This window comes from Ranitomeya imitator, chromosome 7, assembly GCF_032444005.1.
Source record: "Ranitomeya imitator isolate aRanImi1 chromosome 7, aRanImi1.pri, whole genome shotgun sequence".
Lineage (NCBI taxonomy): Eukaryota > Metazoa > Chordata > Amphibia > Anura > Dendrobatidae > Ranitomeya > Ranitomeya imitator.
In genome coordinates this window covers 199,290,094-199,311,841 of record NC_091288.1, presented here as the reverse complement: position 1 = coordinate 199,311,841, position 21,748 = coordinate 199,290,094, and the positions used below count along the sequence as shown (strand labels likewise).

Below are 21,748 nucleotides of genomic sequence, written 5' to 3'. Positions count from 1 at the left end.
ATTACACATAACACTGGTAACCATCACACATCACACTGGTAACCATTACACATCACACTGGTAACCATTACACATCACACTGGTAACCATTACACATCACACTGGTAACCATTACACATCACACGGGTAACCATCACACATCACACTTGTATCCATTACACATCACACTGGTAACCATTGCACATAACACTGGTAACCATTGCACATCAGAATGGTAATCATCACACATCACACTGGTAACTATCACATATCACACTTGTATCCATTACACCTCACACTGGTAACCATTACACATCACACTGGTAACCATTACACATCACACTGGTAACCATTACACATCACACTGGTAACCATTACACATCACACTGGTAACCTTTACATATCACACTGGCAGCCATTACACATCACACTGGCAGCCATTACATATTACACTGGCAGCCATTACACATCACACTGGCAGCCATTAGACATCACACTGGCAGCCATTACACATCACACTGGCAGCCATTACACATCACACTGGCAGCCATTACACATCACACTGGCAGCCATTACACATCACACTGGCAGCTCTCCTTCATGGAAAATAAGCTCTGGAGGCAGAGATATCTTCCAGGCACTGTCCTCCCCATAATTTGGAAGAGATTATTTATGTAAAGGGATAAAAGATGATTTATCTACAACAAGGCACCTAATATGAGACACATGGGTATCACTTTTTCAGCATTATTTAAGCTGTGTGCCCATATTAATAGTATAGAGATCAAATGTGGTAACAGATTCCCTTTAAGGATCGGGGAATTAGTCCCTCCTCCATAAAGTGAATTTAAAGGTCTCCCGCTCAAGGCTGTATTAGTATCGGAAAATGTGTTGAGAATCTGTATAAGAAGATCAAAGACAGATGTTTTGGTAGGGCCACATGGCTATTGGCTAATAAGTTGCGAACCAAATTTTAACCAGTCAGTATGTTTGAGTATTCAGGTCTAAGGGGTTTGTGTGAAGTATTCCTTTTGCACATAGACAATTCTCCATTGACTCATAAGTTTCGGCAATAATCAAAGTTTATATTTGGGAATTTGGGTTTGTTGTGTGTGGCACGGTTGCAAAGAAAGTGAAGGTTTTAGGTAGATTTAAATCACAATGTTATAGGGGTTATATTCCACCGGATTAGCAGTCGGAGGCCCTATTTGTTAGGTAGGGAAGCATTATTACCCATTGATTTTAATTTGGTTTTAGTTGTATTTGTGATAGGACATTTGTATATTTTCTGGGCAGAATGGGCAACGAGAGTTCATCCGGTTGGAATCAACTTTGGCCATCAGAATGTTTCGGTTGTTTGGATGGGTATAAGAGGTCTACAATAGACACAAGTCCTTAATTCTGAGGTTAAGTGTAGCAAACATTATTAGGCAACTTAGTTTTGGTGATACATGCAGGTGACAACGACTTTTGGAAGGTAACAGTCGGTAATTTACTGTTTCAAATAAAACAGGACACAACAAGGTTTGAGGAGTTTTTCGATAAGGTTGCTATAGTTTGGTATAATATAAATAGTGCCAAGGAGGAATTGTCGAGGTGCTCTGAGCCCTGCAGGAATAGAAAAAGGCCGGAAGCCTTTTAAATACATGAATATCTAAACATGTACAGTCCATGGACAAGGGTAGTAATGAAACATAGGTAGCTCGAAGGTGACAATGCGGATTTACTCAGGAGACTGGGTTCATTTGGACCAAATAAGAACATATATATTCCTTTAAGGGTTACAGCATAGGCTTGAAAAATCCTTAATTCTTTTGGATGGGGTTGGTTGAAATACAAAGTAGATTTATTTTGTCTTCGTAGGTGGCAATTCTCCTCCATGCCTGAGTAGGTTTAATCACAATGCCCATTGTACAGCAGAGGTTGGCCTTCATTTTGCTGTTTGTCTAAGAGATTGGTTGGAACAAAAAAGAAATGGGCATGGTAAGAGTGTAGAGTTGTTGTAATGGTTTGACAGTTGTTCAATAAAGCTATGGCCAAGCTTTTTAACCCAGAACGATGTCCAGTGTTTTTATTAACATAGGCTACAAGGTTTTAAAGCAGCCTAAACACCTGGCAAGGGGCCAGAGATTTGCACTCCTTGCTGTCTGGAGAGCATGGGTAAGGCGATAGACAAAGATGAAAGAGGAGATGTATGGTGGGGAAGAGCTATGGAGACCTTTTTGGGTGAGAGTGATATGTTTTAATTAGTGATGAGCGAGCATGTTCTGGTAAGGTCAAACAAAGAGGCTATCTCTGCATGTGTTGCGGCTCTCAAAAACCATGAGACATGCGGCAGCGGCGACTCTAGAATTTTTTTTTGAGCATGCTGAAAATACTCAATTAGGAAACAAGCGTGCTTGGATGGCACATCATTCGAGCATGCTCGTTCATCACTAGTTATAATGCCATCTCTTCCAAGTGATAACTGGTTAAGTCTTACCTTCTTTCCTTTTTTTCCCACTAATCCTTGATACAATTAACACAGTCAGTTAATCTTCTGCCAGCTGCCAGTAGATTTTAATACTGCAGAGTTTTCCTATTGATATGCAAGAAATGTCTTCTGTGTTTTGAGTTGTGCAATTATGTGTAATTCATTTATGCCGTGATGTTTTGTTGTCACTATAGTGGGTGAAGAAATTTTAGCGCCACTCAACCTCCCGTAGCAATAAATGTCAACAGCAGCGTATTTAGAGCTACTTCATAGCCATATTTACTAGGACAACATTTACTGCTGGGGCTTCCCAAGGCATATAAGACTGATGAACTTGTCTTTTACCAATACAGTTGCAGATAAACTTGTTGGGTAATTAAAAATTGACAGCAGTTTCCTTCACTCTCAGTAGGCACTCTCTTCAAAAATAGGTCATTATTGGGTTGGAGGAACTGGCAAGAAAACCTGATGACTACTGAAGGTTCTAAATGGGGTGGTGCAGGACACGAAAAAACGTAGATAGATGGCATGCGTCACCCCCCTCTAAATTTTATAGAAGGCAAAGCAGAGTGTAGAAGTTTTCCTGAAATGTTTTTTTAACGCACTGAACTCCATGTATTTTTCTCGATTCATTTGTCACGATCTTTATGTACAAGCTTTGTTCCTGGTGGGTCTTCTTTCAGTTTTTGACCCAAAGCAGCACATGATTTCCAGTGTCTTAACTCTCATATCAAACAAAGAGGAAAAACACAATGTGAATTAAGCCTTAGCAATTGGTTTAACAGATTAAAAATAGTAAATTGTGAACTCTTAATTTATGACGTTCCCAGGTTATGTGCAAAACTTGCATTCTAAAGATTTTGCTGCTAAATCCATGCGATAATAGGCATCTAGTGTTTATTCTTTCCTCTACATGTGGAAGAGGGTTTCAAAACAAAATGTCTGCAATGTAAAGTATTGCAATTTGAGAGAAAAAGAGAGCAAGTGAGCGAACGAGACTGATCAGAAGAGAGAGCAAGTAAGCGAACGAGACTGATCACACAAAAGAGCAAGCGAGAGAATGAGAAAAATAGAGAAAACGAGACAGACAAATCAAGCCAGCGAGTGAGTGGCAAGAAAACAAGCGAACAAACAATGTAAAGCAAACAAAAGAGAGCACAAGCTTGTGAGAGAAAGAAAAAGAGCAAGAAAGCAGGAGAAAGAGAGAAAGAAAAGCCAGCAACTGAACAAGTGAGAGAAAGTCAGAAAATGAGAGTAGGCATGCCAGTGAAAGCAAGAGCAAAGGAGTCAGGAAGCTGGAAAAATTAGCAAGGGTGAACCAAATAAAGAGCTAGCCAGTGAAAAAGACATAAAGCAAGATAGCAAACAAGAGAAAGCAATTGAAAAAGAGAGCAAACTTGTGAGAGAAAAAGAAAAGTGTAAGCAAAAAAAGGAGAGAGTGCAAAAGCATGATAGCAAGCAAAAAGGTGAGCAAGTCGGCAAACAAGGAGAAAGAAGCAAGAGAAAAAACATTTGAGCGAACGAGAACAAGTGAGCAAGGGAAAGAGAGATAAAGATAACAGAAGAAGAAAGAGTAAGAGAAAGAGAGCAATTGAGCTTTAGAAAGAGAAAGAGAGAGAGGAAAAGCAAGAGAGCAAGAGAAAGTGCTAGAGGAAGCGAGTGAGAAAGAAGGCACTGTGGTGTATGATGTTTTGAGGTCAGAAAAGCCATGCTCATTGCTTAACATCCTTTGTCTTTCCAGCAGTCAGAGCTCTGTGAAGCGCGTTCATGTCTGTGCCAGGTTGTTCTCACACATACATATACTGTAGCTCGCTTTAGATTGAATGTATTGTTTATTTTAGGATCATAAAACCTCGGAGAACTCATGTGGACTCCTGGCCCATAAGTTATTAACTTCTGTATTATTCCATTAAGTATTTTTTCTTTATTAATTGGCAAAGAATTCAGTATAATGGTGGGGTTTCTCCGTCACTTGTTTTTTTTCGTCACATTTATCAGCTTCAGAATTATCCGCGTTCTTTAGAAGCGACTTCCTGTGGATCTTTTATTTACTATAATAAAGCAGCGGCTTCATATAAACACTTTCTGCCATGAACCGCAGGATGAAATATTTAGTAAAATAATCTTTGGACTCTGCCGTTGTATGCAAATTAGAAGACACTTTAAATGATCCTAAATGTTTTCTTGGCAAGTCCAGCAGCATTTGAGCACACGCACCCAGCGGGGAGCTGAATTACCGATAGTTGACATTAATAAATGGACTTGGCTTGGTTTATGATAGCTATGAGTAGAGAATGAAGGCAATAAGTATGTTACGTATTTATATATACACTATGCAGCATATTGTTATGGATTTAGCTAGATTATTGCAACAATTCAACTGTGAAATTTGTTAGCTTTTTTTGTAATAGATTGATTAAAGGGGTACTATATTCCCATCAGATACACCAAAAATGTCTAAGAGCTGGGAATCCAACCTTTACGACCCCGATCTACTAACAAAACAGTGACCCCAATTTTACAAGCCAAATCAGCTGCATATCAGGCGGAACAGAGTAAAGAGGTAGGAAGGGTTTTTAACCACTTCTGCACCACCTGTAGACTTTAAACATCAGGAACTCTGCTATATACAATTGTTTAGCTGCAGAAGCGGTGACCCAACTGTCAGAAACAGCTGCAATTCCCATACAGAAGGCACAGGTGGTTTATTGCCACCTCCGCCTTCTCCATCACTGTTTAAGTAATGCTAAAGAAGTATTGAGTACACGGTAATAGGAAGTGCTGAAGGTGCGTCTTTCCCCATACATAAATGTCAAGTGCTCGCTGTGTATAGTGTGTGAGAAGGAACTGCTGGGTCATAGGAGACCTAGACAGCTCTGCTATGCAACTAGGAAGCTGCATTTCCCCTGTAACTTGGGCAAATATACCAGCCCCAGTTACAAAGAAATGATGAAAATTAAAATAATTTAATATTTAAGTCCGAGTGCCCCCCCCCCCCAAATGACTTCTTATGATCTTATCAGGATGCACAATGTGCAAACTAAAAGTAAATGCATAAATAAAAACATGCCACTGTCAAATCAAATCTATTATTTTAGCTGTTGCTAAAAAAAGTATTCAATGTATAATAATAATAATTGCAGACTGGGGAACACATTTCTAACTGTATTTCAGTGGTCCTAAAGAACAGATACTTATTTCCTTCATTTTTTCACCGTTACCATAAAGAAAAGAGAAAATGTGGCAGTGACATAAACGTAAAGCCTTATCTGTAACAAAAATTGTGCTTGAATTTCTTGAATATCCAAACGAGAAAATAATATATAACTGCTTAGACCACCTGTATGAAGAAACTTTAAAATGTTGGTCAGGAATGGGTCTTTGTTTTGAGCTGGTTAAAGGGGTTGGCCAGGTTTAATACTACTTTCATATTCTTTGCCTAGAATTGTCTCTTGGTCAGAGTCTACAAGGGCTCCCAAGAGTGTCTCTTGCTCAGAAGGGCCTGGCCTGTATTGATTTCCACATACAACTCATTGCATTTAATGGTTACTGTGCAAGGCTTAGTCTCCCCTGTGATGGCACTGCAGTAAAACTGGGCACTATCTACCAGGTTTCTCCAAAATTTAGGCTGATCTCTGGAGGTCTCAACAGAGAGACATATTGTGATCAGTATGTTGTGAACTGAACAGGTAGGCATTTACCAAAGAAGAGAGTCCCTTGAACTCTCATAGACTTCAATGGATAGAGCCATATAGTCCATGGTCAGTGGGTTCCTCTCCTGTAGAGTAGAAGCTGTTATAGTCAGCAGGGTCCTCTCTCTCCTGTAGAGTGTAAGCTCTTATGGTCAGTGGGGTCCTCTCTCTCTCCTGTAGAGTGTAAGCTCTTATGATCAGTGGGGTCCTCTCTCCCCTGTAGAGTGTAAGCTCTTATGGTCAGTGGGGTCCTCTTTCTCTTCTGTAGAGTGTAAGCTCTTATGGTCAGTGGGGTCCTCTCTCTCCTGTAAAGTGTAAGCTCCTATGGTCAGCGGGGTCCTCTCACTCATGTAGAGTGTAAGCGCTTATGGTCAGTGGGGTCCTCTCTCTCCTGTAGAGTACAAGCTCTTATGGTCAGTGGGGTCCTCTCTCTCCTGTAAAGTGTAAGCTCCTATGGTCATTGGGGTCTTCTCTCTCCTGTAGAGTGTAAGCTCTTATGGTCAGTTAGGTCCTCGCTCTCCTGTAGAGTGTAAAATCTTATTGTCAGTGAGGTCCTCTCTCTCCTGTAGAGTGTAAGCTCTTATGGTCAGTGGGGTCCTCTCTCACCTGTAAAGTGTAAACTCTTATGGTCAGTGGAGTCCTCTCTCTCCTACAGAGTATAAGCTCTTATGGTCAGTGCAGTCCTCTCTCTCCTATAGAGTATAAGCTCTTATGGTCAGTGGGGTCCTCTCTCTCCTATAGAGTATAAGCTCTTAAGGTCAGTGCAGTCCTCTCTCTCCTATAGAGTATAAGCTCTTATGGTCAGTGGGGTCCTCTCTCTCCTATAGAGTATAAGCTCTTATGGTCAGTGGGATCCTCTCTCTCTCTTCTGTAGAGTGTAAGCTCTTATGGTCAGTGTGGTCCTCTCTCTCCTGTAAAGTGTAAGCTCTTATGGTCAGTGGGATCCTCTCTCTCCTGTAGAGTGTAAGCTCTTATGGTCAGTGGGGTCCTTTCTCTCCTATAGAGTATAAGCTCTTAAGGTCAGTGCAGTCCTCTCTCTCCTATAGAGTATAAGCTCTTATGGTCAGTGGGGTCCTCTCTCTCCTATAGAGTATAAGCTCTTATGGTCAGTGGGATCCTCTCTCTCTCTTCTGTAGAGTGTAAGCTCTTATGGTCAGTGTGGTCCTCTCTCTCCTGTAGAGTGTAAGCTCTTATGGTCAGTGGGATCCTCTCTCTCCTGTAGAGTGTAAGCTCTTATGGTCAGTGGGGTCCTTTCTCTCCTGTAGAGTGTAAGCTCTTATGGTCAGTGGGGTCCTCTCTCTCCTGTAGAGTGTAAGCTCTTATGGTCAGTGAGGTCCTCTCTCCTGTAGAGTGTAAGCTCTTATGGTCAGTGGGGTCCTCTCTCTCTCCTGTACAGTGTAAGTTCTTATGGTCAGTGAGGTCCTCTCTCTCTGCTGTAGAGTGTAAGTTCTTATGGTCAGTGGGGTCCTCTCTCTCTCCTGTACAGTGTAAGTTGTTATGGTCAGTGAGGTCCTCTCTCCTGTAGAGAGTAAGCTCTTATGGTCAGTGGGGTCCTCTCTCTCTGCTGTAGAGTGTAAGTTCTTATGGTCAGTGGGGTCCTCTCTCTGCTGTAGAGTGTAAGTTCTTATGGTCAGTGGGGTCCTCTCTCTCTCCTGTACAGTGTAAGTTGTTATGGTCAGTGAGGTCCTCTCTCTCCTGTAGAGTGTAAGCTCTTATGGTCAGTGGGGTCCTCTCTCTCCTGTAGAGTGTAAGCTCTATGGTCAGTGGGGTTCTCTCTCTCCTGTAGAGTGTAACCTCTTATGTTCAGTAGGGTCCTCTCTCTCCTGTCGAGTGTAAACTCTTATGGTCAGTGGGATCCTCTCTTCTGTAGAGTGTAAGCTCTTATTGTCAGGGAGATATTCTTTTTCTTTTTTGAGTCTAAGTTCTTAAGGTCAGTGGGGTTTTCTTTCTCCTACAGAGTAGAAGCTCTGATGATCAGCAGGGTTCTCTCTCTCTCATTCTCCCTCCTCTTCCACACATGTATTTAACAAGCTTTCCGGTAAGAAATTTTCACAAATTTATTCGACGTGAATCAAATTTTGGGGGAAAAATTCTCAGAAGTCGGTGTATTTGAACTTCAAAATATTCACTGATTTCTTTTCATGGTGACTTGATGGTCTACACTGTAGCCTTACACAGCTGGGCTCTTGAGTTCAAATCTCACCAAGGAGAACATCTCCAAGGAGTTTGTATGTTTTCCCCTTGTTTGTGTTGTTTTCCTCCAGGTTCTCCCCTTTCTGCCCACGTTCCAAAGACATACCGATAGGGGATTTAGATTGAGAGCCCCTAATGTAAAGAGCTGTGAAAAATAATGAGCTGTAGTGAGTAAATTAAATAAAATGTGATTGAAAAATAACTCAAAAGTATAACAAAGTCATAAAGTCAGAGGTAGAAAGTCCATGCAACACGTTTCAACTCCAGACCAGCATCCTCATCAGAAATTATATGAGTGTAGGTGTTGACATTGGCAATTTTTGGTTTTACCACCCTAACCAGTATAAATGAGTATTGTATGACTGGTTAGCCAGTGCTAATTTTGGCTGCTGCATAGGAATAAATTTTACCTTAGCATTAGTTTCCGATGTAATGAAATTCATCCTCCGTGATCCTAATGAGAGGCTATACGTCCAGTATGTTAATGATAGCCGGCTTATTTCCCTCTGCTCAGATTCTGGCTACGTTCTCCGTGCGCACTCGCTCGTCATGTAGGAATACATTTGCTTACTTGGAAGTTAGAACTAAGATGTAATCTCATTTTGTTTTCAATAGACCGAAGCTAAATTAATTATTCATCGGGATATTTTCTTAAAGTAGTGTCTTAGCCTTAATTTCCAATTCCCTTAATGCGGTAAGGATCTGTGCTGGCAAGCTATCAATTATTAATGGAGTTAAAACAATATTTGTTTTACATACGATAAATTCCTGAGGGGGAGCATTAAATCTGCTTACAAATTCCGTGTTAGCGTTTCGCTTCCGCACAGATGAGACTCAGAACCAAATACAACAATGCCGGCTCCTTACTTTTGTTCTACTAACTTTAGTTAATGTACTTTTAATAAGAAAATGGTAAACTTAGACTCCTCGGAGACAGACGTTGCCATGGGAATTCTTTGTTCCGGGCTGGACATATGCTGAGACTACATGCAAATTATTCAATGCAGATAGAAAAATGCAACAATAAATTTCCACAGACGTAAGCCTTAAAGGGACTCTGTCACCTGAATTTGGCGGGACTGGTTTTGGGTCATATGGGCGGAGTTTTCGGGTGTTTGATTCACCCTTTCCTTACCTGCTGGCTGCATGCTGGCTGCAATATTGGATAGAAGTTCATTCTATGTCCTCCGTAGTACATGCCTGCGCAAAGCAATCTTGCCTTGCACAGGCGTGTACTACGGAGGACAGAGAATGAACTTCAATCCAATATTGCAGCCAGCATGCAGCCAGCGAGTAAGGAAAGGGTGTATCAAACACCCGAAAACTCCGCCCATATGACCCAAAACCTGTCCCGCCAAATTCAGGTGACAGGTTCCCTTTAAAGGGTGACAAATAAACAATAATTTTCCCCCAGAAATGGTACCACTTCTTTTTTTTTGCCACATTTGATATTGCTGCTGCTACCCATTCTGGTAAATGTATGGTAGTTGAACGGCACTGTCCAGAGGAACAAAAACCCTCTTAAAGGGAATATGTCAGCAGGTTTTTAATGTGTAATCTGAGAGCAGCATGATGTAGAGACATAGACCATTATTCCAGCAATGTATCACTGGGCTTTGTTTTGATGTTTTAATACAATTAGTTTTTTAGCAGCATGAAATTATAACTACATGACTAGGTGTCTCATGCCTCCTAGTCCAGCCCCCAGCACAGTGTACACAGAAAGCAATCAGTGATGTGGATAATACTGAACCTGTGAACATGGCCTTAGCCTCAAATACATGAATTTATGTATGGTTCAATTTTTTTCATGGGCCCATAGACTTGCATTGCCAATTTTAATCTGAATCCTCAGATCAAAATAGGACATGTCTTCATTTTTTTTTCTCGGACCACTGGAAAAAATTACACATGTGAATGGACCCATAGAATATCACAGGTACGAACGCTATATGTAAAAACCACAGATAGAACTTGCATTTTGTTGACCCTAAAAGCTTGTTCATACTTCCGATTTTATAATACAAGTGACATCTTCTTTGATTAGACAACTGGAGACCTTTGCTTGATCCTGTGAACTGATACTCCATTCAAAGAGGACTTGCTACCAGGTCAGCAGTAATCAGTTCTTGACATCATTTAACAGGGGGCGCATCACCGCGAATGAAGGTAACTATAGGTCATTGACCTACATTACCTTCATTCGCTTTGGTTTACAGCCACGAGCACAGCTGCATTATAGCAGAGCTCCTGGCTGTAAAATATTTTAACCCCTTCAGATGGATTTACAAAGTGGGACGTGACAGATCTACGGAAGGTATGTATATTGTTGGTTTATTATTTTTAATTTGTTACAGAGCGAGGGTCTTCAAGTGGATTGAGAGTACAATAAAATATTAAAACAACCTGTGTGTTTATTTCATTAAAATACTTTTTAGTAATGTGTGTGTGTTTTTTTTAACCATTTAATGAAATTGGATTAATAATGGATAGGTGTCAGAATTGATGCCTCTCCATTATTCATCTGGCTTAATGTTACCTTACAATAGCAAGGTGACATTAACCCTTCATTACCCCACATCTCACCTCTACACGGGAATGGGAAGAGAGTGGCCAAGTGCCAGAATAGGCGCATCTTCCAGATGTGCCTTTTCTGGGGTGGCTGGGGGCAGATGTTTTTAGCTGGGGGGTCAATAACCGTGGACCCTCTCCAGGCTATTAATATCTGCCCTCAGTCACTGGCTTTACTACTCTGGCGGAGAAAATTGCGCGGGAGCCCACAACAATTTTTTCTGCCATTTAACCCATAAATTTAAGAGCTAGAGCGCCGAAATTTTGCACATACACACTACTAACAATAGTAGTGTGTAATATGCAAAAAAAAAGGGGGATATGACATGGTTTACCGTATGTAAACCATGTCTCATATCATGTCAGGTTTAGGCAGGAGAAATGAAAAGCCGGCAATTGAATTACCGGCTTTTCTGCTATATCACGCTGCAATAAATATAAAAATAAAAAAATTCCCATTGACTGTGCATTGGGTTTCGTGTTTCGGCCGATCCCCGACCCCGACTTTTCAATAGGATTGGCCGATTTCACTCGACCCGACTTTTCAGAAAGTCGGGTTTCACGAATCCCGACTCGACCTGAAAAAATGAAGTCACTCAACCTTAGTTTTGATGCCTTCAGTGTGAATGTGCAATTTTCATAGTCATGAAAATACAGAACAATCTTTAAATGAGAAGGTGTGTCCAAACATTTGGTCTGTACTGTATATATATTCCACTCTGCAGCCTCTATTACATTATGTGTCTGCTCAACCTGAAAAAATTGGTGAAAGATCCTCTTTACCCAAGTGCATAGCACACAGAAACTTCTAGTTAATGGGAATAGGTAAGAGTAACTCAACAATTGGTTTATAAGTTTGTCCAACATGGATAGTTATGAAATTTTGCAATTCACTTTATTAAAGGATTTGACTTTATTCCTTTAAAACTAAAAAGTGCATGTAAGTGGCTTCCAACTCTCTGCTTTGGCCTTCTCTTTGCGCCTATTTTTTTTTATCATCATGGGCTCATTTGGATTACTGATGCTGGGAGTGAAGAAGAATATATAGAGGATTGGAGTATTACTTGGAAAGAGAGTTGGCTACTTGATGATCACTGGACTTCCTTGTAGAGTTAAAGGATGGGGTGAAGTCTGTGGACCAGACAGACGAAGGACGTAGAAAAAAAGCCTAAGCCCTGATTTTGGAAGAGAAGTGCACCCTACATCACTATCCAGTGAATCTGCTTATGTTTGTAACTTGCTGCTGTACCCACAGAGGAGGAACCGCTAACCTTTGTGCACTAAAGTACATCATGAAAACCTGGGTTTGACTTCAACTACTGCTCTCTGGATCTCCTGTATTGTCTTTATTTAACATCTTTGGGCACATCACTATCTGAGACAGGAGGAACTTTACAGCCCAGTGCCACTACAACTTTTCCATCACTTCAAGTAATTTCCTTTGCCCATTACTCTCATATCTGCATCAGGCCACTAAACATACACTATAAGGGTAGGTTCACAGTCTGATGTCTCCACATCCAAGAAAAATGGTCGTGTGTAGTGTTGAGCATTCCGATACCGCAAGTATCGGGTATCGGCCGATACTTGCGGTATCGGAATTCCGATACCGAGATCCGATATTTTTGTGATATCGGGTATCGGTATCGGAAGTGTAAAATAAAGATTTAAAATAAAAAATATTGTTATATTCACCTCTCCGGCGGCCCCTGGACATCAGCGGGAGGATCCGGCGTCCGGCACGGCTTCTTTCTTCAAAATGCGCGCCTTTAGGACCTGTGGTATGACGTCCCGGCTTCTGATTGGTCGCGTGCCGCCCATGTGACCGCCACGCGACCAATCAGAAGCCGCGACGTCATTCCTCAGCTAAAGTCCTAGAATGAGCGCCTTTTAGGACCTGAGGAATGACGTCGCAGCTTCTGATTGGTCGCGTGGCGGTCACATGGGCGGCACGCGACCAATCAGAAGCCGGTACGTCATTCCACAGGTCCTAAAGGCGCGCATTTTGAAGAAAGAAGCCGTGCCGGACGCCGGATCCTCCCGCTGATGTCCAGGGGCCGCCGGAGAGGTGAATATAACAATATTTTTTATTTTAATTCTTTATTTTACACTTTAATATGGATCCCAGGGCCTGAAGGAGAGTTTCCTCTCCTTCAGACCCTGGGATCCATGAGGATACATTCCGATACTTGATGTCCCATTGACTTGTATTGGTATCGGATATCGGTATCGGCGATATCCGATATTTTTCGGGTATCGGCCGATACTATCCGATACCGATACTTTCAAGTATCGGACGGTATCGCTCAACACTAGTCGTGTGGCATCAGTATTTCTCAGACGTGGAGAGGGAAAAAAAAGGTTCTTCACCTTCTCAATTCTGTTAGTCCGTTAAAATTGGACAAGACACAGATGTTATCCAAGTGTGGTCTGATTTCTATCACGGACTCGTAGGCCGTTGACAATTTTGATCCGACAACAGATCAAAATCGGACAGGTCTCCTATTTTTTTTCAAGCATCACTTGGTCCAAGCAACAAATTAGACATGTGAACAACCCCACAAAATATTATAGGTATGAGTGCTATCCGTGAAAACCACAGATTGCACTCATCAAGTAAATCGATGGTGTGCGCAAGCCCTTAAAAAGCAAATTTGAAAGAGAAGTCTAAGGCAAACAATAGTAACATAGTAACATAGTAACATAGTTAGTAAGGCCGAAAAAAGACATTTGTCCATCCAGTTCAGCCTATATTCCATCATAATAAATACCCAGATCTACGTCCTTCTACAGAACCTAATAATTGTATGATACATTATTGTTCTGCTCCAGGAAGACATCCAGGACTCTCTTGAACCCCTCGACTGAGTTCGCCATCACCACCTCCTCAGGCAAGCAATTCCAGATTCTCACTGCCCTAACAGTAAAGAATCCTCTTCTATGTTGGTGGAAAAACCTTCTCTCCTCCAGACGCAAAGAATGCCCCCTTGTGCCCGTCACCTTCCTTGGTATAAACAGATCCTCAGCGAGATATTTGTATTGTCCTCTTATATACTTATACATGGTTATTAGATCGCCCCTCAGTCGTCTTTTTTCTAGACTAAATAATCCTAATTTCGCTAATCTATCTGGGTATTGTAGTTCTCCCATCCCCTTTATTAATTTTGCTGCCCTCCTTTGTACTCTCTCTAGTTCCATTATATCCTTCCTGAGCACCGGTGCCCAAAACTGGACACAGTACTCCATGTGCGCTCTAACTAGGGATTTGTACAGAGGCAGTATAATGCTCTCATCATGTGTATCCAGACCTCTTTTAATGCACCCCATGATCCTGTTTGCCTTGGCAGCTGCTGCCTGGCACTGGCTGCTCCAGGTAAGTTTATCATTAACTAGGATCCCCAAGTCCTTCTCCCTGTCAGATTTACCCAGTGGTTTCCCGTTCAGTGTGTAATGGTAACATAGTAACATAGTAACATAGTTAGTAAGGCCGAAAAAAGACATTTGTCCATCCAGTTCAGCCTATATTCCATCATAATAAATCCCCAGATCTACGTCCTTCTACAGAACCTAATAATTGTATGATACAATATTGTTCTGCTCCAGGAAGACATCCAGGCCTCTCTTGAACCCCTCGAATGAGTTCGCCATCACCACCTCCTCAGGCAAGCAATTCCAGATTCTCACTGCCCTAACAGTAAAGAATCCTCTTCTATGTTGGTGGAAAAACCTTCTCTCCTCCAGACGCAAAGAATGCCCCCTTGTGCCCGTCACCTTCCTTGGTATAAACAGATCCTCAGCGAGATATTTGTATTGTCCCCTTATATACTTATACATGGTTATTAGATCGCCCCTCAGTCGTCTTTTTTCTAGACTAAATAATCCTAATTTCGCTAATCTATCTGGGTATTGTAGTTCTCCCATCCCCTTTATTAATTTTGTTGCCCTCCTTTGTACTCTCTCTAGTTCCATTATATCCTTCCTGAGCACCGGTGCCCAAAACTGGACACAGTACTCCATGTGCGGTCTAACTAGGGATTTGTACAGAGGCAGTATAATGCTCTCATCATGTGTATCCAGACCTCTTTTAATGCACCCCATGATCCTGTTTGCCTTGGCAGCTGCTGCCTGGCACTGGCTGCTCCAGGTAAGTTTATCATTAACTAGGATCCCCAAGCCCTTCTCCCTGTCAGATTTACCCAGTGGTTTCCCGTTCAGTGTGTAATGGTGATATTGATTCCCTCTTCCCATGTGTATAACCTTACATTTATCATTGTTAAACCTCATCTGCCACCTTTCAGCCCAAGTTTCCAACTTATCCAGATCCATCTGTAGTAGAATACTATCTTCTCTTGTATTAACTGCTTTACATAGTTTTGTATCATCTGCAAATATCGATATTTTACTGTGTAAACCTTCTACCAGATCATTAATGAATATGTTGAAGAGAACAGGTCCCAATACTGACCCCTGCGGTACCCCACTGGTCACAGCGACCCAGTTAGAGACTATACCATTTATAACCACCCTCTGCTTTCTATCACTAAGCCAGTTACTAACCCATTTACACACATTTTCCCCCAGACCAAGCATTCTCATTTTGTGTACCAACCTCTTGTGCGGCACGGTATCAAACGCTTTGGAAAAATCGAGATATACCACGTCCAATGACTCACCGTGGTCCAGTCTATAGCTTACCTCTTCATAAAAACTGATTAGATTGGTTTGACAGGAGCGATTTCTCATAAACCCATGCTGATATGGAGTTAAACAGTTATTCTCATTGAGATAATCCAGAATAACATCCCTCAGAAACCCTTCAAATATTTTACCAACAATAGAGGTTAGACTTACTGGCCTATAATTTCCAGGTTCACTTTTAGAGCCCTTTTTGAATATTGGCACCACATTTGCTATGCGCCAGTCCTGCGGAACAGACCCTGTCGCTATAGAGTCACTAAAAATAAGAAATAATGGTTTATCTATTACATTACTTAGTTCTCTTAGTACTCGTGGGTGTATGCCATCCGGACCCGGAGATTTATCTATTTTAATCTTATTTAGCCGGTTTCGCACCTCTTCTTGGGTTAGATTGGTGACCCTTAATATAGGGTTTTCATTGTTTCTTGGGATTTCACCTAGCATTTCATTTTCCACCAGGAATTCCAATAGGAATTTGAACAATCGGAAGCAAATTAAATTAGATATAAATTTCCCCAAAATTTAGGATTTACCAATTTGTTTTTCATTTTCTGGTCTGAGAAGGGATTAAAAATGTAAAAAAAAATATATATACTCACCTGTGCAAGATGTTAAGGGGTGACGGATGTCATGATGGTGCATGAAGCCTAGTCATAGCAAGAAGTGCCAAAGAATGAAGACTAGGGTTGAGCGAAACGGGTCGAACATTTTCAAAAGTCGCCGACTTTTGACAAAGTCGGGTTTCATGAAACCCGATCCGACCCCTGTGCAGGGTCGGCCATGCGGTACGCGACTTTCGCCCCAAAGTCGCGTTTCAATGACGCGAAAAGCGCCATTTCTCAGCCAATGAAGGTAAACGCAGAGTGTGGGCAGCGTGATGACATAGGTCCTGGTCCCCACCATCTTAGAGAAGGGCATTGCAGTGATTGGCTTGCTGTCCGCGGCGTCACAGGGGCTATAAAGGGGCGTTCCCGCCGACCGCCATGTTACTGCTGCTGATCTGAGCCTAGGGAGAGGTTGCTGCCGCTTCGTCAGAAGCAGGGATAGCGTTAGGCAGGGTCCATTAACCACCAAACCGCTTGTGCTGTAGCGATTTCCACTGCCCAACACCACCTTCGGTGTGCAGGGACAGTGGAAGCTACATTTTTTATTTTTTTTTCCCCCTCAGCGCTGTAGCTCATTGGGCTGCCCTAGAAGGCTCCCTGATAGCTGCATTGCTGTGTGTACGCCGCTGTGCAAACCAACTGCTTTTTTCAAAGCACAAATCCTCTTGTTCCTTCCTTTCTGCACAGCTATCTTGTTTGTTTGTCCACACTTTTTATTTAATTTGTGCATCAGTCCACTCCTTATTGCTGCCTGCCATACCTGGCTGAGATTACTGCAGGGAGATAGTAATTGAAGGACAGTTCCTTTTTTTTTTTTTTTTTTGTGGGAGATTAAGATTGGCATTTCTGCTAGAGTGCCATCCCTGTCTATGTCATCTCTCACTCAGTGGGCCATAGAAAGCCTATTAATTTTTTTGCTTGATTTGGGTTCTAAAATCAACCTAAAAAAATCACTACATCAATCAGTGGGAGAAAAATATTGGCCTCAGGGCTTGTGTGCCACTCCTTACTCCTGTGTGTGCCATCTCTCAGTGGGCCATAGAAAGCCTATTTATTTTTTTGCTTGATTTGGGTTCCAAAATCTACCTGAAAAAATCAATAAATCAATCAGTGGGAGATTAATATTGGCCTTTGGGCTTGTGTGCCAGTCCTAAGCGTGCCATCTCTCTCTCTCAGATAGTGGGCCATAGAAAGCCTATTTATTATTTTTTTTATTGGGTTTATAAATTTTCCCTGGAAAAAAAAAAAAAAGTGGGAGATTAATATTGGCCTCTGGGCTTGTGTGCCAGTCCTGAGCGTGCCATCTCTCTCACAAATAGTGGGCCATAGAAAGCCTATTTATTTTTTTGGTTGATTTGGGTTCTAAATTCTACCTGAAAAAATCAATAAATCAATCAGTGGGAGATAAATATTGGCCTCTGGGCTTGTGTGCCACTCCTGACTCCTGTGTGCGTCCTCTCTCACTCAGTGGGCCCTAGAAAGCCTATTTTTTGTTTTATTTGTTTTCTAAATTCTCCCTGAAAAAATCATTTTATTTTATTTGGTTTCTAAATTATTCCTGAAAAAAATCATTTTTTTTTTTTTCTAAAGTCTCCCTGAAAAAAAAACAAAAAAAACAAATCAGTGGGAGATTAATATTGCCCTTTCTGCTTGTGTGCCAGTCTTGATTCCTGGGTGTGCCATCTCTCTCTCTCCAATTGTGGGCCATAGAAAGCCTATTAATTTTTTTGCTTGATTTGGGTTCCAAAATCTACCTGAAAAAATCACTAAATCAATCAGTGGGAGATAAATATTGGCCTCTGGGCTTGTGTGCCACTCCTGACTCCTGTGTGCGTCCTCTCTCACTCAGTGGGCCCTAGAAAGCCTATTTTTTGTTTTATTTGTTTTCTAAATTCTCCCTGAAAAAATCATTTTATTTTATTTGGTTTCTAAATTATTCCTGAAAAAAATCATTTTTTTTTTTTCTAAAGTCTCCCTGAAAAAAACAAAAAAAAACAAAACAGTGGGAGATTAATATTGCCCTTTCTGCTTGTGTGCCAGTCTTGACTCCTGGGTGTGCCATCTCTCTCTCTCCAATTGTGGGCCATAGAAAGCCTATTAATTTTTTTGCTTGATTTGGGTTCCAAAATCTACCTGAAAAAATCACTTAATTAATCAGTGGGAGATAAATATTGGCCTCTGGGCTTGTGTGCCACTCCTGACTCCTGTGTGCGTCCTCTCTCACTCAGTGGGCCCTAGAAAGCCTATTTTTTGTTTTATTTGTTTTCTAAATTCTCCCTGAAAAAATCATTTTATTTTATTTGGTTTCTAAATTATTCCTGAAAAAAATCATTTTTTTTGTATTTTTTTTTTCTAAAGTCTCCCTGAAAAAAATAAATAAAAACAAATCAGTGGGAGATTAATATTGCCCTTTCTGCTTGTGTGCCAGTCTTGACTCCTGGGTGTGCCATCTCTCTCTCTCCAATTGTGGGCCATAGAAAGCCTATTAATTTTTTTGCTTGATTTGGGTTCCAAAATCTACCTGAAAAAAATCACTAAATCAATCAGTGGGAGATAAATATTGGCCTCTGGGCTTGTGTGCCACTCCTGACTCCTGTGTGCGTCCTCTCTCACTCAGTGGGCCCTACAAAGCCTATTTTTTTTTTATTTATTTTCTAAATTCTCCCTGAAACAATCATTTTATTTTATTTTGTTTCTAAATTCTTCCTGAAAAATTCATTTTTTTGTATTTTTTTTTCTAAAGTCTCCCTGAAAAAAAAAAAAAAAAATCAAATCAGTGGGAGATTAATATTGCCCTTTCTGCTTGTGTGCCAGTCTTGACTCCTGGGTGTGCCATCTCTCTCTCTCCAATTGTGGGCCATAGAAAGCCTATTAATTTTTTTGCTTGATTTGGGTTCCAAAATCTACCTGAAAAAATCACTAAATCAATCAGTGGGAGATAAATATTGGCCTCTGGGCTTGTGTGCCACTCCTGACTCCTGTGTGCGTCCTCTCTCACTCACTGGGCCCTAGAAAGGCTATTTTATGTTTTATTTGTTTTCTAAATTCTCCCTGAAAAAATCATTTCATTTTATTTGGTTTATAAATTCTTCCTTAAAAAATCATTTTTTTTTTTTTTCTAAAGTCTCCTTTTTAAAAAAAAAAAACACAAATCAGTGGGAGATTAATATTTACATTTGTGCTTCAGTGACAGTCCTGCGTGTGTGGCATCTCTCTCATTTGTTGCCACCAACAACAGAGTGTGTAACATTGTGCCTGATTTTCGTTGTGGTCTCACCCACCTGTAAACGGGTAGCTAAATCATACTGAAGTTATAGCTCACCGTGACTGCAACAAATACCGTTAGTTTGGTAACGTTTTTAAAACAATGAGGAAGTCTGGTGGAAGAGGTCGTGGCCGGGGGCGTTCATTGTCAGCTGGTAATGAGGGTAGTGGTAGTGGTGGAGCATCAGCTGGTCGTGGGAAAAAAAATATTGCACCTAAGTCTGGAGCTGTGGAGCCAGGTTCGTCGTCTGGCTACACAAGGCCTCGAACGCTCCCTTTTCTGGGAGTAGGAAAACCGCTTTTAAAGCCGGAGCAGCAAGAGCAAGTTTTGGCTTATCTTGCTGACTCAGCCTCTAGCTCTTTTGCCTCCTCTCGTGAAACTGGTAAAAGTAAAAGCAGCGCGTCGTTAGTGGATGTTCACGGTCAGGGACAAGTCGCTTCCTTGTCCTCTTCAGCAAAAACAACAACAGAGAAGAATGCAGCAGGCGACACAACGGGTTACTCCATGGAGCTCTTTACACATACCGTCCCTGGCTTAGAAAGTGAAGCAGTTAACAGTCCATGCCCATTACAAGTTGAATCTGACATGGAGTGCACTGATGCACAGCCACAGCCAGACTACTATGCTGGTCCTTTAACTCAGACCACAACATTGCCCTCGCAGGGTGCTGATCAAGAATCAGACCCTGATGAGACTATGTTGCCCCATCACGAACGCTATACCACCGACCGACAAGGTGACACAGACGAAGTTGCACACATGCTAAAAGAAGAGGTAATAGATGACCCAGTTCTTGACCCCGATTGGCAGCCATTGGGGGAACAGGGTGCAGGCGGCAGCAGTTCTGAAGCGGAGGAGGAGGGGCCGCAGCAGGCATCAACATCGCAACAGGTTCCATCTGCCGGGCCCGTATCTTGCCCAAAACGCGTGGCAAAGTCAAAACCTGTTGGAGGACAGCGTGGCCATCCGGTTAAAGCTCAGTCTGCAATGCCTGAAAAGGTATCCGATGCTAGAAAGAGTGCAGTCTGGCATTTTTTTAAACAACATCCAATTGATCAGCGCAAAGACATCTGTCAAAAATGTTCAACTACCTTAAGCAGAGGGCAGAATCTGAAAAGTCTCAATACAAGTTGCATGCATAGACATTTAACCACCATGCATTTGCAAGCTTGGACTAACTACCAAACATCCCTTAAGGTTGTAGCACCCTCGGCCAATGAAGCTAGTCATCAACGCAACATCCCTTCCGGCAGTGTAGGGCCACCATTTTCTGCACCACCTGCAGTATCTGTGCAGGTTTCTTTGCCAGGCCAAAGAAGTCAGGGTCAGGGAATCACCAGTTTCGTAGTAGGAAACACTGCATCTAGGGCACCGGCGGCAACAATACCATCTCCCACCGTCTCTCAGTCTGCCATGTCCACCGGCACCCCCGCTAGTTCCACGATCTCCAGCTCTCCAGTCCAGCTCACCCTACATGAGACTATGGTTAGAAAAAGGAAGTACTTAGCCTCGCATCCGCGTACACAGGGTTTGAACGCCCACATAGCTAGACTAATCTCGTTAGAGATGATGCCCTACCGGTTAGTTGAAAGCGAAGCTTTCAAAGCCCTGATGGACTACGCTGTACCACGCTACGAGCTACCCAGTCGACACTTTTTTTCCAGAAAAGCCATCCCAGCCCTCCACCAGCATGTTAAAGAGTGCATCGTCCATGCACTCAGGCAATCTGTGAGCACAAAGGTGCACCTGACAACAGATGCATGGACCAGTAGGCATGGCCAGGGACGTTACGTGTCCATCACGGCACACTGGGTAAATGTGGTGGATGCAGGGTCCACAGGGGACAGCAAGTTTGGGACAGTTCTGCCTAGCCCACGGTCTAGGAAACAGTTGGCTGTAGCCATTCGCACCCCCTCCTCCTCCTCCTCGTCCTCCTGCAGAAGCGAGACCTCGTCCACAGACCGCAGTCGCACAACCACTCCATCCGCAGCTGCCACTGTTGCACACCAGGTCTCCCATTATGGGGCAGCTACTGGCAAACGTCAGCAGGCTGTATTGGCTATGAAGTGTTTGGGCAACAACAGACACACCGCTGAAGTTCTGTCCGAGTTCTTGCAGAAAGAAACGCAGTCGTGGCTGGGCACTGTAGATCTTGAGGCAGGCAAGGTAGTGAGTGATAACGGAAGGAATTTCATGGCTGCCATCTCCATTTCCCAACTGAAACACATTCCTTGCCTGGCTCACACCTTAAACCTGGTGGTGCAGTGCTTCC

The 21,748-nt window shown here is 42.2% G+C and overlaps 1 long non-coding RNA gene across 1 annotated transcript in view; it reads right to left on the bottom strand.

The window, feature by feature from the left end:
* Positions 1–8,236: 8,236 nt before the first annotated feature.
* The window catches only part of LOC138645986 (uncharacterized), a 43,609-nt gene continuing 30,097 nt past the window's right edge, over positions 8,237–21,748 (bottom strand). The window contains exon 4 of the long non-coding RNA XR_011314815.1: positions 8,237–8,482. This is a non-coding gene — a long non-coding RNA (uncharacterized lncRNA). The remainder of the gene's footprint in view (positions 8,483–21,748) is intronic.